The sequence below is a fragment of the Carlito syrichta genome, unplaced genomic scaffold (assembly GCF_000164805.1).
Source record: "Carlito syrichta isolate Samal-C Ts95f unplaced genomic scaffold, Tarsius_syrichta-2.0.1 Scaffold306591, whole genome shotgun sequence".
NCBI lineage: Eukaryota > Metazoa > Chordata > Mammalia > Primates > Tarsiidae > Carlito > Carlito syrichta.
The window spans coordinates 434948-454856 of NW_007250687.1; the positions used below are offsets into that span (position 1 = coordinate 434948).

A 19909-nucleotide genomic window follows, 5' to 3' on the forward strand; every position below is an offset into this window, starting at 1 on the left:
CAGCCATTTTGATACACCAAAGGGTTACGCGGGACAGGTTGGGTTACCTGTCAACATACACTTCTGAAAAGTTCTTGATCATGTATTCAACTAAAATGCATTGGTATCTCCTCTCCACCCACTGCCTACACCCCTTCCTCAACATAAGATGTTGTTGAGGCCCCACCTGTTTCATCTCTGCCTAATGATCATAAACTGGACCTAATGCCTCTAATGTTAAAGAGATTAACATACACCATTGTCACTCCTGCTAAAGAAGGACTCTCTGGGCTTCCCATCTATAAACAAGAAGGCAGGGCTTGCTTGGATGAAACACACAAGGACCCTGGACTTGGAGCAAAGAGTTCTGGCGGGATGCCTGGCTCTCCAGCTGGATCTGGGCCAGTTCTCTAAATTTCTCTGTCTCAGATGTCCAACCTGAAAAAAAGGGAGGGTTTATCAATTGTTACTCTTTGTGTGAAAAGAATGAGACGTCTAGTTTTTTAAATGAGATTTTCCTCCATTAATGTTGGACAAAATTATTGAAATTTAACTTGTTGAAGTTCTGTTTATTTTTAAAGTTTAATAAATTAATGGCCTTTAATAAATAACACGTTTATTTATTAATGATGATTCTTGATATATGTTATTAAAATTCTGAAAGAATGTGAAAAGTTATCACAAATTAAAATAGAAAGTGGCCAGGTGTGGCAGCTCATGCCTGCAATTCCAGAACTCTGGGAGGCCCAGGTGGGAGGACTGCTTGAGTTCAGGAGTTTGAGACCAGCCTGGGCAACATAGGGAGCTCCCGTCTTCATCAAAAAAAGAAAAGAAAAAAAGAAAAAGAAAAAGAAAATAGCTGGACATGGTGACGTATGCCTGTAGTCCCAAATACTTGGGAGGCTGAGAAAGAAGGATAGACTGAGCCCAGGAAGTAGAAGTTGAAGTGAGCCATGATTGTGTCACTGCATTCCAGCCTGGGTGTCAGAGTGAGACCCTGTGTCAAAAAAAAAGTAAGAAGTGCCATGCTTTGTCAAAGTGATATCTGAAAGTATCTACAATTTGTCATATGCATAAGATGTAAGTATTAAAGTGCACAACATATTTTATCCACCCCTGTTGTTTACTCATTAAAGTAACTCTGTAAGGTAAAGGCACTTGGAACAATGCCTGGGACAAAAATGAACCTGTATGTCTGTGGTCAATTGATTTTAAGCTACAGTGCAGAGATAATGCAATGGGGAAAGAACAGTGTTTTTAACAAATGGCTCTGGGACAACTGGCATTCACATGTAAAAGAGTGAAGTTGGACCCATACCTTACACTATATACAAAACTTAGCTAAAAACAAATCAAAGACCTATATATAAGAGCTAAAGCTATAAATATCTTAGAATTAAACATAGAATTTCATAATGATTTCTTAGATATTATACCAAAAGCACAAATAACCAAAGGAAAATGAATAGCTTGTACTTTATTAAAATTAAAATCTTGTATGCATCAAAACACACTATCAAGAAAGTGACAAGGCACTCCTCAGGATGGGAAAGAATATTTGCAACTCATATATCTGATAAGGCTCTTGTATTCAGAAAATAAAAAGAACTAATATAACTCAATGATATAAAGACAAACAACCTAATTAAAACTAGGCAAAGGATTTAAATAGTCATTTCTCCAAAAAAGATGTACAAATGGCCACTAAGCACATGAAAAGACACTCAGTATCCTAAGTCATTGGGAAAATTAAGTAAAAAATCATGAGACACCACTTCCTACCCACTAGGATGGTTATAATCAAAATGACAGGTGTTTGATTAAGAAGTGTTGGTGAGGATGAAGACAAATTGGAATGTAAAATGGTGGGAATGTAAAATGGTGCAACCACTAGAGAAAACAGTCTGACAATCCTTTAAAAATTTAAAGATGCAATTACCATATAACCTAGCAATCTTACTCAGGTATGTACTCAATTAAATTTGAAACGTGTTCATTCAGCTCTTGCTGCCATCTTTCCATGAAGCCATGGTGTGCATGAATGTCCTGGCTGATGCTCTCAAGGGCATCAACAATGCTGAAAAGAGAGGCAAATGCCAGGTTCTTATCAGGTCGTGCTCCAAAGTCATTATCCAGTTTCTAACTGTGATGATAAAGCATGGTTCCATTGGCGAATTTGAAATCATTGATGATCACAGAGCTAGAAAAAATTGTTGTGAACCTCACAGGCAAGTTAAACAAGTGTGGTGTGATCAGCCCCAGATTTGATGTGCAGCTCAAAGATCTAGAAAAGTGGCAGAATAATATGCTTCCATCCTGCCAATTTGTTTTCATTTTACTGACAACCTCAGCTGGCATCATGGACCATGAAGAAGCAAGAAAGAAACACACAGGGGGGAAAATCCTGGGATTCTTTTTCTAGGGATGTAATGCATAGGTACAAATAAAAAGCCTCAGTGGAACAAAAAATAAAACACGTTCATTCAAAAATTTGCACGTGAGAGATTTTAGCAGCATGCTCATAATAGCCAAGAAGTGGAAACCATGCAAGCGTCCATCAACAAATGAATGGATAAAGAAATCATGGCCTAAACAGATAATAGAATATTATTTAGCTGTAAAGAAGAATGAAATACTGACACTTGCTTCCAGGTGGGTGAATCTTGAAAACGTTGTTCTAAGTGAATGAAGTCAGATCTAAAAGGCTGCATTTAATATATTCCATTTATCTTTAATGTTCACAATAAGCAAATTCATAATGGCAGAGTAGGTTGGTTCATTGTTACCAAGAGGTGGGGGTAGAGAAGGTAAGCAAGCGACTGCTAATGGGTACGAAGTTTCTTTTGGGGTGAAGAAGATGTTCTGGGATTAGATCATGGTGATGTTTGTATGATTTTGTGAGTACACTAAAAACCAAGTGATTTTATCATATGTGAAATATCTCAATAAAAAAAACTACAGTGTCTGAAACTCAGGGAGCACCTTGTAAGCATGTGTTATTATGACCATTACATACAGTCAACATTTGTAGTTTACACATGAAGCACAGGCTCTGAAGGATCAGGTGACTCAACTATGGGCACAGGACTGAACTGCACTGGTTTCAAGACCCATAGCTAACAGAGACACCCTTCGTCTCTCCAGGATTCCTTGCTCTAAATCCCGCCAATGATGTCTGACCTCGAGGGAGAGGGAGAGGGAGAGGGGAGAGAGAAGTAGTAGGCTATGAAATGTGTCTGATGAAAACACGCTTCCTATTTATCATATAGGCAGATGCAACAAAACATTTATGGTTTGCGTTTGCATGCTTTTCCTCTGCGACTAAGCATCACATTTTGTCTTTGTGTAGCATTGTGTGACTGACCACTGTTCAGAATGACATTCTAGAGAATCATCCTAGCTTCTGGAATCCGAGAAAGTGTTTCTGATTGTGCTCCAAAGCTCAGCAATGATCTCAACCTTCAGAGTTGGAGACAGGACAATTGAGCAAAATGTGGACATTCTGGGTACATTTTTAAGTGCTCCGTAATGGCGAATAGTGGAGGTGATAACTGAAAGGTCCTATTAAGTGGTGAGGAATTGGAGCCCTCATGCACAGCTGGGAAATATGAAATGGTGCAGTCATTGTGGAAAACAGTGTGGAGGCTCCTTAAAACACGAAAAATAGAATTGCCATATGAGCCATGAAGTCCACTGCTGAGTATATGTGCATATGAGTTAAAAGCAGGGACTCAAAGCAGGTATTTATATACCTATGTACATAGCAACATTATTTACAATAGCCAAAAGGTGGAAACAGCCAAAATATCTATGGATCCATAGGTAAGCAAAATGTAGTATATCTGTTCAATGGAATGTTATTTCGCTTTACATAGAAAGGAAATTCTGACACATGCTACTATGTAGATGAATCTTGAGGATATTAGGTTACATGAAATCAGCCGGGCACCAAAGGACAGACACTGTGTGATTCCTCTTACATGAGAAAACTAGAGTTGTCAAACTCATAGAGACAGAAAGTGGAATGGTGTTTGCCAGGGGCTAGGGTGAGGTGGGGCAGCAGACCAGAGATTTAGTATTTAATGGAGACAGAACTTCAGTTTTTTAAGATAAAAGAGTTCTGGAGATGAATGGCGCTGACATTGCCCAATTATGTGAATGTATCAAATGTCACTGAACTGTATTGTATTCTTTTTTTTTTTGAGTTGGAATCTCACTCTGGTGCCCAGGCTGGAGTGCAGTGGCATGCTCCCGGCCACCGAGACTCGACCTGCCAGGCTCCAGTGATCTTTCTGACTCAGCCTTCCAAAGAGCCGGAACTACAGGCGCGTGTGACCACGCGCAGCTAATTTTTGATTTATTGTAGAGACGAGGTCTCGCCAAGTTGCCTGGGCTGGTCTCGAACCTGCGGGCTCAGGCAATCCACTCGCCTTGGCCTCCCAAAGTGCTGGGATGACAGGCTGAGCCACTAAGCCCGGACTGTATCGTATTCTTAAAGATGGTTAAAATGTCAGGCTATTCCCTGATTTTCATGGCTACTCTTGAGGCCTCCCGGCCAATCCTTGAACTTGCTGCGAACTTCATGGTGATTACCCTGCTCCCCGATGAGCTATCAGTTATAAATAATAATGATGATAATGAAAAGAATTTCTTGGGCTGCAGCAGGAGGCTCACCAGACTCCCAGACTCGCTGGGGAATAAGGAATGTCAAGTCCAGGGAACTGCTTTATGCACTTGGTGTTAATAAATCATAATAATTAAATACTGGTCTGAGTTGTTTGAAATTCATTTTTTTCCCTCATGCAGGATTACAGGAAGATAAAGACGATGACTGACCGACCTCATTCTTCACATGCTCAAGGACTCATGGCTGGCTCAGGACTGGATCAGGGCTAGGTAAGCTTCCTTCCCACGCCACCAGGGCCCTGGGCCTGGCACCCACCTCCCACCCCGCCAACCTGGCCTTCCTTTTGCCTGCAAGCAGCCACTCTCTTTCCTTCCTGTGCACAGATGGTGGTGGTGGACCAGGACACAAGCCTGTGTGTCCTGCTGATAGCCACCTGGAGACAGAGCGCCCAGAACCTGGGCTTTGGGGTTTGTCTCCCCACGCGGAATCATCCACATGCTTTATCTCAATTAATCCTCACAACATCCCTTTGGCATTTGAGGAGGCTGATGCTGAGTGTGGCCTTGAATAATTGGTGTGAGTCTTCACCAGTCTGTGTATTTGCTAAGCTAGGCTAGGCTCTGCTCTCACGTCTCAGTGGCCTTCACACTGTCCGTGTTCATTTCTCACACATGTAAAATCTTCCACAGAGTTGTGACTCTGCAGGGCAACTGTCCATTGTGCAGGAATCCAGCCCTGAAGGCTGCTCCTGTCTCTGGGCTTGGCCAACCCCAGCCACCTTCACCTTCGTGGTGGGGGAAGGAGCGCGCTCATCTGCGTGTTTACGCCTCTGCCCAGAAGTGACACATGTGTTTCCTCTCACAGCAGCGCATTATCCAGAGTAGGTATGAACGAGCCCCATCTGCCTGTGGGGTTTTGGGGTGCAGGGATTCCTGAACCTCTGTGAGCAGAGCTGGGTGTGGGTGGAGTCCAGTGATGTCTGTAGATGTGTTCCTTCACCTTGGTGCTGTTGACCTTTGGGACTTGTAGAATGCTTAACAGCATCTCTGGCCTTTATCCACCAAACGCCAAGAGCACTGTTCACTTCTGACTTCACAAATGACTCTACAGATTGCCAAATGTCCCCTTGGGTCAAAATAGCCTACAGTTGAGAACCACTGGTCTATAACATGCTGTGTCCATGGGCAAGTTACTCAACGCTCTGAATCTCTTCACTAATTTAGAGTTCATACCGCCTAATTTACAGAGAGGATGTGAGAGTGAAATATCTCTGATGTGCAGGAAGTGCACGGATTCTAAATCAGTAGGGCCAGGGCTCTACGTTGGCTTTCCACTCTACGCTCAGTGCCTGGTTTAGAGGTGCTCAGTCAGAGTGGACTGAGATGATGAATGGATGATCATTATTGGTATAGGATATTCCTGAGTAAGGGGCAGTCCCACCCCATCCTGATTACCTAGTTACATACAGATAGGGGTTTGGGGGCCTTCCATGGGGACAGAAAGCAAGTGGCAAAGATGACCCCTTTGCATTTCTCTACCTGGTCGACAGATGTCTCCGTGCCCCCAGCCCCTCTGCACTGGGAATTGTTCAGCATTGCTCTCAGAAGAGTTGGGTGGGGGGCTGCTGACTCTCTATTTCCTCAGGCCCTAGTTAGAGTTTCCCGGGAAGGACCCAGTCCAGCAGGCTTGTCTGAGAGGGTTTCCATCTGTAGGGAGTCAGTGCTTCTACCTGGGAGGAGCTTATGGTGGGGCAGTAGGGGATACCCTACGGCTTTGCCTCTGATGTCAGATCAGACGAGTCTCATGTTCAGCTGCCCTTGACCTTGGTAACAGAGGCAGTCACATTCCTTACACCCCTGGAACTTTTTCTCATACATCCTGGAGCTGGTGCTTCTCTTCCTTTCCTGGGCCCGATTCCCTCAAGCCCTTGCTCTGGGCTCCCCCAGCTCCCTGCAGGTGCCTCCAGCTCTTGGTGAAATCACCGTGGGGGTCCCTGGTACCCCCTCCCCCGGGGTCTGTGTACCCAGCTTCCCCAGGCCTTGTCTGTCCTCACCCTGGTCTGTCTCTTTCCCCAGTCTGTGTGCCTGGCTCCTCAAGGCCGTGTCTGTCCTCATTGCCCTGTCTTGGCTCCAAGCAGTCTCCCCCACTCAACTCATGGCTCCTACTCTTGGCCCAAGGTCTCCTTGCTCTCTCTTCTACATGCTCTGTTTTGGGTAGTTAAACATGGTGCTGCGTGGACGCCCCAGGGTAGCGGGGCTATGGGAAAGGAGATGCCGAGAACTCAGACACATTTGACAGTGATCCCAACTCTGTCCTTTCCAACCCTGTTTCCTCAGCTTCAAGGTGATAATAATATTTACCCTAGTGTCTTAGTCAGCTCAGGCTGCTGAAACGAAATGCCACACACTTTGTGGCTTGAACAACATGCATTCATTTTTCACAGTCCTGGAGGCTAGAAGTCTGAGGTCAAGGTGCCAACAGGGCTGGTCTCTCCTTGGCTTCAAGATGACCGTCTTCTCCCTGTCTCTTCACATGGTCTCCTCTGGGTGTGTATGTGTCCCAGTCTTCTCTTCTTACAAGAACACCAGTCATATTGGGTTAGGACCCTTCACTCATGACCTCATTTTACTTTAATTAGCTCTTAAAAAGATTATCTTCAAATACAGTCACATTCTGAAGGTCCAACAGGACTTTAATATATACGTTTTGTGGGCACACTGTTCACTCCATAACACTCAGAACTTGTATAGGAAGATTAATTAAGTAACTGGGTGAGTTGGTGCGTTGGAGACCTTCCCCATGCTTCCCGCCCCTTTTCCTTCACTGTCTTCACCTCCAGCTTGCACCTGCGATCCAATGTGTGAGGTTGTGTCTACAAACCCACGTCTTCCACCCCACAGTTGTCCTGGTCAATGGCTTGGTACATTTTGACAGAAAAGTCAAGACCTCCCAGTGCCAAGTTTAATTTTTAAAATTTTCTCCAGTTTTCATGTATTTCCTGCTGGGAACACAGAAGTGTTATAGAGGTTGCTCACAAATTGAAATGAATACCTGGGGACATTGCAGGGTAGTTTCACACAGCTGTATACTGCCTTAACCACATGACTGTTTGCCTTTCCAGCAAAGAGTGGATTTTCCTTCTGCTGCTTCTGTGGTCACCTCGTGTCCCAGGTCTAGAGGGCAGCCCCGATTCCAGGGTCCATCATCCCCTTGGACACGGATCTCAAGAACCATGGGCTTTGGCTGGAATCAGGAGCAAATGTGATGGCACTGTCTGTGTGACCAGGGAGTTGGCTGAGTGGGTGTAAAGACTGTGTAGAAATTGCCAGACCCCTAAAGGAGAGAGAAGCTATTACCCTTTGGCTATTTGTTCATGCTTTCCCAAGTCCGGCTTTCCCATGTCTATTGGTGTCTCCCGTCAGCCAGGCATGAAGAAGTGACAGGGACAGCCAAATGATGACACTGCTCTCAAGGGCTCTGCAGTCCTGCAGTGAGTGAGCTGAGGCTTACCCAATCTTTACAAGACATGGCAGAAAGGGTCAGTTGCAGGGCATAGGGACACCCCCATGTCAACCTACAGCAGTGACAGTTGGAGAAGGTGCATTCCTGGCTGTGTGCTCTTAGAGTTGGCTCCTGAGGTGTGTCATGACATTGCTCAGAGAATCAGGAATGGGGAGGGGATCCGAAACAGGTGTAACAGCCTGGATGTAAGACCAGATATGGTCAGAAATGACCTGCCTCCCTTGACAAAGAGTTACACATATCATGCTGCATACAGCGCCCCCCCCCACCAAACCCGGTGCAGCTGGCAAAGCCCAAGTAGAAACTCAGCAAAGCCCATCTGTTTAAAAAGCCTGAAAGTCCCCTACTTTGGGGTGGCCCCTTTGCAATTCTGTCGAGGAAAGCCACTCAAAGCATTTGGAGATGAAGTCATTAGGATTCTTTCAAAGCTGCTTAGATTTTGTGTAACCTGAAACTTTTGCACAAGCAAGTCTCTGGCTATGAATGAAAAACACACAGAAACCAAAAAACCTTCACTTTCCCTTTCCTTTGATCTAGTGACAGACAAAAGAGACAGGCTCATCTGCTGAGCCATGGGATTTAGGCTCCAGTCCTACCCACTCTGGAATTCTCAGAAATCAGGTAGACAGCTGAGCCTGGCTGCAAAGTTGAATGTACTAGGACTAATGAGGGAAATGTCCGAAGGGTCAGGGAAGATAGTGGGCAGTCTGGGTCCTCTGTGAGCTCTGGGCAAATGCATGAGCAACTCCAAGTCTGACGTTGTTCTGGAGGAAGGGGAGGAAGACAGAGCTGTGAGCAGGCTTCAGGCAGGAAGTGGGAGCTCGTGGCCTTGAGGGATGCTGAGAGGCACGGGGCCCAGCTTCCTCAGAAAGGGGCAGGCTCTGCCCAGTGCTGCTGGTAGGCCCTCCTGCCCATCTCTGCGAAGCCTACAAGCTACCTTCAAGAAGTTCAGCAGGAAGTGAAACAAGGAACTCTTGACAACAAGGTTGCCCCTAAAGGAACCCCAAACCTCATACCTCAATTTCACTCTGGGGGCATGTTTTTATCTGATTACATGGCACCCAGCTCACAATGTATTTATTCCGTAAGTCATTCTTACGAATTCCCATGTTTCAGGGGCTCTCTCTTTGGTTTGCTAAGCAGGGAGGAGAAGGCTCTCTGTTCTATAATGCATCCATTTCTGTCAACTCAACTGCAAAACAAAATTCTGTACCAAGGAAGATAGCAAGGAACATGTTCTGTCCAATTCCCACCAAATGTTCTGTTATAAACACTAAAAACATTTGGATTCATGGAGGAGTGCATGCAAGTCCATTTCCTCTAAACAGACTACTTTTCAAACTTGGATTAAACCAAAATGTGTATTTCAAATGCATTGTTTGGCTCCTTGTAGAGGAACCTTTACCTTTCCTGAATTATACATGGGCACGGGGCCAATGGTCAGCACTGAGATGTAAGAGACAAAACTCGGTGTCCTTTGGCATGTTACTTAATGCTTTCATGCCTCAGTTTCCTCACCTGTAAAGTGCAGCAGCTGGTTGGGATGATTGCATGAGATTAAGAGAGTAAAACGCCATTCCCTGTGGAGCAGGTGACTGATGCAAGTGCCCTTCTGTGCATGTTAGAGAAGAGGGCTGAGGCCTGACCGTGAGGACCTGAAGAAGGTGGGGTGGAAAGAGACATTGTCACATGGAGGATGATTCTTTCCTACCAGACCAGCTGGTCCTGAAATTGCTTCCCAGTTCTGGCTTTGTTTCTTATTTATTTATTCTTTTGTCCTGCTGCTCTGCCTTAAAGCCAACACAGAGTTTCCAACCAGGAGTTTCTTTTTCCTTGGACAACTGAACATCCAGCCAGGTGTGCCTGCAGCCCTGAGCAAATTGGAGGCATTCGGGCCAGATGGTGAAGGGCTAAGCTGATTACTCTGCATGGTGCTGTTCTGGTTTGCAGAGATGTAATATTCCTTATCAATGTGTGTTAGTCCATAGAGAGCAGGGTTTGAATTAGGAATTGCTAATTGAAACCTTGATCACTTGTGAACTCTCCATAGCCTTGTAAAATTTCAAATATCCTATTAGGAGGAAATTAAAGCAGGACTAGTTATACATTAGCAACAGGAAATCTTATTATAAAAGTATAAGGACATTTCACATTTCCTCAATATTCAGAGCATCGACAAAGCACCATCAACTTGTTTTACATTAAGCATAGAAACCAGATTTTTTATTACCATTGTAATGAACCTGTTTTTCTATTCTAACTGCAATGAATGAATGACACATTCATTTGTGGATATGGTTGACTGTAACTTGCCATAAGGGTCCTAAAATGGGGCAAACTTCAGAAATTAAGGTTATCGAAACTAATGGCTCTCCAGTGAAAATTGGTTGTCTCTTTACTCTTCCTTGCTTTCCTTTCTAAACATGCCATTTGTTGCAGATTTTATTGTGCAAACATTTTAAAACAGCTATGTTGGTTGACAAATTATGGTAAGACCATGGATCATTCCTTGAGTGATACTTTCCCTGAGATGTACTGGAAATTCACTCTTAGAGGAAGAGAGCTGAGAAGGGAAGGCCTGGTTAGAACTCAGATGAGAGCTATTTCTAAGCCTCCATCATGTGTGAGGCACACGGAAGGATTTCTGCCTGTAGCCCAGTCATCATGGGCTTCCCTTTTGGTTGGAAGCAATTCTTTGTTTCAAGGTAAGCTATCCAGTGATGGTGGGGAGACTTCCCCTGACCTTGTCCCTGCCTCACTTTGCTTCTCTGTTTAGACTCTGTCTAGCATGCACTGGTTAGGGGGAATTAATTTTATTCTGACAGATTGTTGGTTTGATATCCTAGTTTCCTGTGCTATAGATGTGTTTTCAGGGATGTTCTTGATAGGAATAATAAAGGAAATGATGGCTTACATTATTGCCATCTCGAAACTACCTTAATCTGAAACTTTTCATTTCCTAAGTGATAGACTGAAGCAGGACATTTCAGTTGTGTAACTGGAGTCTGGAAAAGTACCTGATGGCATGTTCTATGACATTTTCATGGACAAAATTGAGGAATGCTGGCCAAGAGATGAGTACACCTTACCTTATCCAAAGGCATGCTAATCCCTGTTGACTAACAGACCTAAGAGAGCCAGAGACTTGTACCTTGATATTGGGACTTTCTCTTTGATCCCATTACTTTTTGGTTGTTCTTTTTATACTTTCTTTACTACACATTTTATCATGTAGAACACCTCCATTCAATAGAAATATAATGCGAGCCACTTATGCACTTTTATATGAGACCCACATCAGTCAGTGCTATATTTTTTGCTTCAGATGTAATTTAGAAAACTCAAGAGGAAAAGTTTTTTTGCATATTCTTACTTTCCATTATTCTTTCTTCCTCTTGATGCTACAAAATTTCTCCATTTGTTGTTTCCTTTTCTATTTAGAGATCTTCCCTTAGTCATTCTGTTAGAGTAGGTCTGCTGAGGACAAAGTTTAAGATTCCCATCATTTGGGAATGTTTTTATTTCACCTTCATTCCTGAAAGATATATTCCCCAGGTATAGAATTCTGGGTAGACAGTTCTTTCTCTCAGCTCTTCAAAATATTGTTCAACTTTCTGCTGGCTTCTATAGTTTCTGATAAGAACTTTTTGTCATTTTACTTTGTTTTTTCCTTTAGGAAAGTACTGATTTTGTGATTTTTTTCCCTCTAGCTTTTAGAGGTTTGATTATGATGTGTCATGGTGCAAATTTCTTTCAGTTTAAACTGTTTGGTGTTCATTCAGTTCTCAATCTGTAGGTTTATGGTTTTCTTGGGGTCAAATTTGGGAAATTTTTAGATATTATTTCTTCAAATACTTTTTCAGCTTTATCCCTTTTCTCCTTGGAAATTCTGATGACATCAATGCCAGATTTTTTATTATAGTCCACAGTTTTCTCAGGCGATTTTTTTCTGTTGCTCAGATGAGGCAATTTCTTTTTTTCTGTCTTCAAGCTCATTGATTCCTCTTCATTTTACTTTTGAGCTCACCCATTGACTCTTTAATTTAATTTATTGTAGTTTTCAGTTCTAAATTTTCCATTTGGTTCTTCTTTAGGTCTTCTACTTTTTTCTATGATTTTCAACTTTAAAAAATTTCTTTTGAATGAGGTTATAATTGCTCATTGAAACTTTTCTACAACGACTGCCTTAATATCTTTGTTTTTATAGCATGCTAACCTGTTCTATTTCAGGTTCTTTGACTACAGAGAGTAGGTCCTTTTTTGTGCCCATTGGCATCTCCAGGTTGTTGGCTTCTGAGATATATGTGGTAAGAAGAAATATCCTCAGGGAACTCACCACTGTGCCAATCATTGGAGGCACAAGGTCTCCATTTAATCTGCCTTCTTTCCACCTTCAGAATTTTCTTACTGTGTTTTATATAGAATGCTCAGTCTTTTTAGAAATGCTTAGCAGAAAAAAATAGGAAAAACTGAGTCTGCTTCATCTTTTCACAAAATGGAATTCCCTGTTACTTTAAAAAATATATGTATTTTAGTCCATGGGTAGACTAGTGATGATGAAAGCATACTAATAAGCACAGGGTGCAAAGATTAACATAACAGTAAAGAGTGAGAGTGCTAAGTAATAACCCCAGGCCAAACATTTCTCAAGAAGTTATGCCATTGCTTCAAATCTGTGAGCTGAAATTCAATTAGATTATATTGAGCAATTGAACGGAGGGTCTAAAGAAAGAAGAAACTGGGGTATAAGAGGCATTGATATGGAAAAAAAGTGTTGCTTAATTTTAGGCTAAATTTGAACCAAAAGGTTTCTTATAGATATGATGGTCAGAGTAGCAACTCTTTGACTATGAGGGTAAGATGATTACTCTTGTCTAGCTTTTTGTGTAAGCTGTAGATGCAAACACAAGCCTATCCCCCAAATACGTGGAAGGACTTATTGTATAGGATGCAGAAATTCTGGCCTAGTGCAGGAAGTAGGGAGTGCTTGTCCAGGGAGAATCAAATAGCACAAGCAAATGGAAAGATACTGAAAATAAAAAAAAAACAACCTGTGGAACTTTCTTTTTAAAAGTCATATAGTCAGACTAAAAAAATGTGTTGAATAGCCCTGTAGTAATCATTTATTGGTTACTGATTATTGATTACTGATATAGTACTTTGCATCAAAGCAGACTGCAACATATTTTCTTTCTCATTCTTGTCTTTCATTCTTTCACTCTCTCCTTTGGTTCCTAAACCTTCTCTCACTTTGTCTCTCTGCCGCTCTCTCTCCCTCTCACACACACATGAACACACTTACATATACTTATACACACAAACCTTAACCCTATAATTAATATAAGCAAGCATATTAAAATTAAATGCTAAAGGAGTTAAGAATTAGTTAAGATGATCATGAGTCTATAAGACAAAAACTAGACATCTAGATACATTGAGAACTTTTATTTCAACATCTTCTTCCCAAATGTTAAAGTCAACAAAGAGATCCAATTCCTTTCTTGAGGGATAAAGACTCTTTAAAGACATCTTTAAAAAAGAGTTGTTTATGATTAGAAGATCCAGATGTGCTCATGTTTCAAAAAGTTTTTTAGGGCTTGAAATGACTGCTTAAAAAAGGACTCATAATTTTCGCTTTAATGTGGTTATAGTTTAGATGAGAATCAGACTAGTCATAATCTAGAAATATTTTAGTTCTGAAAGTTATGAGTAGATGCAGAGTTTTACAGAAGAAAATTTTGAATTTTGAGAGACCAGGCAGCATACAACTTTATGCTGTGTTCAAATTGTAACTCCAGATTGAAAATAAATTTTATTGTAGTTCCCAGCATTTCACTAACAGGCTCCTTGCCTTTAGAGTTTAAATTCTAGCTTAAAAATGAAACGTTAAAAATATATATAGATAAGTAACAAACATATAGATAAGATAATGTATGCGTTATCACAAACTGTATATAAATGTCCCTGTGTAAGCATCTTCTCTTAGGACATAATGCGAACATCATCTTTTTTCACAATGTGCACATCATCTTCTTTTCAAAGGTCATCACTATCCTGACTTCTAATGACATATATAAGCTTTTCTTGTCTTTCAACTTCTGTAATAGGAGTTATATACTGACTATGCCTTTGACTAGGCTTCTTTGGGTCGACTTTATGTTTGGTGAGATTTATCCATGCTGTTGTGTGTAGTATCAGTGTGGTGTCCTATTTATAACTCAGCATAAACCCAGTTTACTCATCCTGCTATTCATGGACATCTGTAAGTTGCGTTTTCCGGCCAACTTTTGGTTACAGCAAATATATGAGCATTCAGATAGATAGATAGATAGATATGGATGTCCTTGCATTTCTGTTGGGATTTTACCTAGCAATGAAATTTCTGGGTCATCAGGTGTGTGTGATGTTCATATTTAGTAGATGCTGCCCAGGAGTTTTTTGAAGCAGTAGTGCACATTCTTTTCTAGCAGTGTACCCGGTTTCCTGTGACTCCCCCTCCTTTGCAACACTTGGCTTTGCCATGGTTTCCACTGCCCACTGGGCCATGTCCACTTCATTTTGCAAAAAAAGTTCCAGGGTGAAAGTGCTTATCTTTCTACCAATTGGAAAGTTAATGAACAATCCCACTTCAGTAAACTTTAGCACTTCTGCACCCTCATTTTCCACCTGACTTTTATTTTACTAAGATGTCACATACTATAAGCATCATCATCTTAATGTGTACAAGCTCCAAAAGGTTACGCAACCATCACTACTATCTAATTCCAGAATATTTTCATCACCCCAAATGGGAACCTGTGCATATTAACAGTGATTCCACATTCCATTTTTCCACCGGCCCCTGGCAACCACGGATCTGCTTTCTGTATCCATGGAGTTGCCTGTTCTGCACACTTCATAGAAATGGCTTCCTACAATATGTAGTCTTTTGTAATTGGCTTCATTTAGCTAATGAATGGTTTTGTGTTTCATCCATGTTGTTGCACATATTAGCGTTCCATTCCTTTTTATGGCCTTTTTGGATGAAACACAATTTGTTTTCCATTCGTTAGTTGATAGGCATTTGGGTTGATTCTAGTTTGGGTTATTTTAAACAATGTTGCTATGAATATTAGTATACAAGTTTTTCAGTGGATGTGTGTTTTCAGTTATCTTGGGTGTATACCTGGGTGGAATTTGTGGATCACACGGTAATCCTATGTTTAACTTTTTGGGGAACTACCAAACACCCACGGCTGCTGCATCACTCTACCTTCCCTCGACTATGTATGAGGATCCCAGATTCTCCATATGCTCACCAACACTTGTAACTGTCCTTTAAAAATTATTATTATAGCCTTCCCAGTGGGTGCACACTCATTTTTACAAGCCAATTTCTCTTGGTAGACTTTTAAAGACTCAAAGTCAAGGCCAATTTCTTTCTTTGACAATCTCTTTTTAAATTAGTCTTAGCTTTAGTTAGTAGCAAGACTGTCAGAATTACAACTTTAAAGCTTCTTCTTTAATACTTGAAGAGATGATGAGAAAGATTTCATCTGTCTGCTGAAATTGACAACTGGTCCCCAAATCTTGGGACAAAAAGACATCAAGCACCCAATTTTCTAAAGGGAATCACAAAATGGGAGGCAGGTTTTATTTTATTTTATTTTTTATTTTTATTTTTTGAGTTGGAGTCTCACTGTGTTGCCCAGACTGGAGTGCAGTGGCCGCTCCCAGACACCACAGCCTCGACCTGCTGGGCTCTGGCGATCCTTCTGCCTCAGCCTTTCAAGTAGCCGGAATTACAGGCGCGCGCTACCACGCCCGGCTAATTTTTTGATTTTATTGTAGAGATTAGGTCTCGCCTGCCCAGGCGGGTCTCGAACCCGTGGGCTTGGGCAATCCACTCACCTCAGCCTCCCAAAGGCGCAGGATTACAGGCTGAGCCACCGTTTTTTAAGAGGTGGCCTAACTGACTCCAACTAGTGCCAAGAAGTAGGTAAACTCTACCCCACCCCGCCCTGTATTGAAATTGTACCACAAGAAAATGCTCACTAAAGTTTTCTTCTTCACTGGGCCAGTACCCTGGCTCTCACTTTGAGAAGCCTGTTGCTTCTTCATGATCTGTTAAATCAGATAATTTTCAATTTCTTACTCATATTTTGGTTTTAATACCTTTGGCATCTATTCTGTTTTCCTGGCGATTTCTCCCAGTTTCCTCCCATGAGGTTTCTCAACATTCAACATGCATTTCATGGCCGATCTGTTTTGCCAAGGGGTCCTGGTGCCTTTGGAGCCACCGAACTCAGAGCAAATCTGGGGTCCAGGCCATAGACCTTCTCAGTGATGCTTCTCCAAAGAGGAATCTCCACTAACCGGGCATGGCTACCTGCCTGAGGACAAAGCAGTTTGGAGCATTTTTCCATGAGGAGAAGTTTCCACAGAGGAATAGTTGACTTCCAAGCTTTCTTGGACTCTGGGGAAGGACCCTCCAGGGGCAGTGATTTCTCCTGCTTTTAGCCATGCTGTCACCAAGGCTCCCGACTGCAGGTGAAAATTAGAAGCCAGGGGACACATGGCAAACAAGCTCTGTGCTGGTTGCTGAAGAGTTCATCTGAATTCTCAGGGTCTCCAGAAGGCTGCCAGGGGTTGAATCATGGTTACCAAAAGATATGTTGAAATTTGAAAATAAAACACACTTATAGATGTTACAGTTTAGTCAGGGCCATCCATACAAGGTGTCCTAACCACACAGTTTAATATGTAGTAGAACTGAATGCTTAGTATTTCTGGACTGCTGTTAATTTGGCAGTTATATTTCAACTGACCAGAACAATGTTAAGAAGACATCTTTATAAATGGGTGCTAACTGATCAAGGAATGTTAACAATGAAGCCATAGATTTAAGCTTTTTGCTTTTGGAGATGGAGTCTCACTCTGTTGCTCATGCTGGAGTGCAGTGACATGATCATAGCTCACTACAACCTTGAACTCCTGAGCTCAAGTAATCCTCCTGCCCCAGCCTCCAGAGTAGCTGGAACTATATGTGTGTGCCACCATGCCTGGTTTGGACTTCAACATTTTAGGGAAACATTTGCTAAGCCCTTGTCCTTTATCTTAAAGAACAGAGACTAGTGTTTTTATCACCAAATCACCAAGATGTTATTCATGGTATAAAATTTCTTATTCCATTGACATATGTACTATAACATGAGAAAGTGTAAGCCATTTCTGTGGTTTCTATCAATACCAAATAAGATTTAATTCTGAAAGAAAAAAAAATTGAAGTTCTAACTCCCTACTACCTGTGAATAGGACCTTATTTGGGAACAGGGCCTTTGAAGATGTGATCTAGTTAAGATGAGGTCCCTAGGGGGAGCCAATCCAATATGACTGGGGTACTTATACGAAGAGGGAAATTTGGATGCAGACACACAGGGGAGGAGGCAGCTGAAGACGGAGGCAGAGGTTGGAGTGATGGTGCCACCTGAGGCACCAGAAACTAGCTGAGGCAGGAAGGATCCTCCCCCAGAGCTTTCAAAGAGACCACAGCCCTGTTGGACTCTTGATTCAGACTTCCAGCCTCTAGAACTGTGAGGGGGAACAGTTCTGCTGTTTAACCCACCTGGGTTGTGGAACTTTTCGACGGCAGCTCCGGGAAAGTAGGAGAGATGTCCAGCACATCCTATCCCCAGGCCTTGCAGGCCAGATGACTGGGCTTGGCCAAGGTGGGGTCCCACTTGGCACCCCTGCCTTCCAGCCCTCTCCTCTCTGGGATCCTGTACATTTTCTCCCCGCAGTTGACCAGGCTCTCTGTGCTTCTGCTGTGAGATCTCACACAGTCTGATTTGATAACATGAGATTCAATTGCAATTACGGCTAGTGGGACCATTTTAAAGCCGGACAGACTCAGCTTCCTGCTTGAAATCTGCCCAGCCCCATCTGAATTGAGAACTCACATGACAACCTGGGGTGTTTGTTTTGTTTTTCTTTTTGTTCCCCAAAATAAATATAGCTGGATCTTCCAGGTAGAAGGAGCCTCAGAAGTCATCTCCAACCTTGACATTTCATAGTTTTCCGCCAAGAAATCAGGAGAGACCGGCTCAAAGGGAGAGACTTGCAGAGCTGCCCAAGGCAAGTCTTTTTCAAAGCCTTTGCCATCACTACAGTCTAGGTTCCTTGAGTTCTCTACACGTTAAGTAGAGAGGTGGCTAATAACCATGAAGGGCAAAGTGCATTTGCATGTTGGATTATCTCATTTTACTCTTTGACATTCCTTGAGATAGGCACAATTACTAGCCCAGTTTGCTTTGGAGAAAACAAGAACTCTGCGGGCTTATGTGCCTTCTCCATGGTTTCACAGCTCATCATCAATGGGCAGGATTTGCACGGGACTTTCACTATCGACTGCACAGTAACACGTGCAGTTCTCTCTGTGCAATGTACTGCCACCTCCTGCCTCTCACGTTGTGTCTCCCCTCGCACCTCTTGGTTGGCCAGCAGGGTGCTCTGAGACCACAGCTCCTGCTGCCATCCCTGGGAGACCCCTTCCTTACCTCCAGCCTGGGTCCTGGAGTCTCACCTGGAGTCTCACCCCTGCAGTCTTTCCTCGCATGCCAGAACTTGTGGGAGTCACTTCCATAAATGTCCTCATACCCATGCAGACTGATGCATTCGTTCAGGTTCTTGTGAGGGGCTAGGTGGAGAAGGCAAGTTTAACTTCTCATCCCATCCTGAGATGGAGCTCTGTAGCAGTAGAAGTAGAAGTTTGTGAGAAAACAAAACAAAACATAAGGAAACACAGAAATTCAGAGTGGGTGGAGGCCAGGCTGCTTTTTATAACTCTTGGATGTCAACTTAAAAAGATCCAGCAAGCCACGGAACAGACTTCTCGCCTTCCCGTGTGGCCTGGAAGGTAAGTTGGGTCCACACAGGGAAAGTGGACACCAGACACAGGAGTCTGAGGACTGTGCTGGAAGGTTGTGCGGACAAACCCCGTCATTCCCAAAGCACATGACAACTCTATGCTGAGCTGTCTCTGAGTTCTTGCTGCAACTCAATTGTGTCACTTCTTCTCTTTCCTTCTCTCAACCTTTATTCTTAAAAAGCTAATGACATAAAATCAACCATACCAGAGTGTGTGGCTGTGTAACAAGTCCAGTGGAAAGAACACTTCATTCCCTTCCCCACCTCCCTGTGTGCCATCACAGTATTCAGTGGGCAACATTCATTACTGCACAGGGCATGGTTACTGCCAATACAGGTCTAAATGTCTTACCTCCTTCCCCAGACTCTGAGAGCAGGGGCTGAATCTCACTGTAAACTGAGACTAATAAATACTGGGAACCCTCCATCAGTTTTTTCTTCTGAATCAGCAAGATGGTACAAAACAATTACCAGAGTACCCAGCTTTAGAAAGAGCCTCTAATAGTTCACTGCAATAATAATTCCTGTTTAGTGGAGATCTTTAGCTTTGCAGAAGAAACTTTAATTTGACAGTATCACATGAAGCCACCTTAAGCTGCCAGAGTCACATAAAATACATGTGGCAGTCTGCTGGTCCATGACAGACAGTTTTATCTCGTTGGAAAGGAAGGAACGTCCAGTCTGGGGTACGTGACCCCTAAATATTTGCTGAGCGATGGATGATTTGACGCTTGAATAACCCCAGCAAAGCCCATGGCCGTGCTGGTGAATGTGTAACTGGGAGAAACTCTCTGTAGATGTGGTTGGTCTTTTCCTAACTATGGTCATGTGATGAGAGGAGATGACGATGACAGAGATGAGGAAGGGATGTCTGGG

General features: G+C 42.8%; 1 pseudogene; it reads left to right on the forward strand.

The window, feature by feature from the left end:
* Positions 1-2007: 2007 nt before the first annotated feature.
* Positions 2008-13097, forward strand: LOC103265443 (annotated as a pseudogene).
* Positions 13098-19909: the final 6812 nt, after the last annotated feature.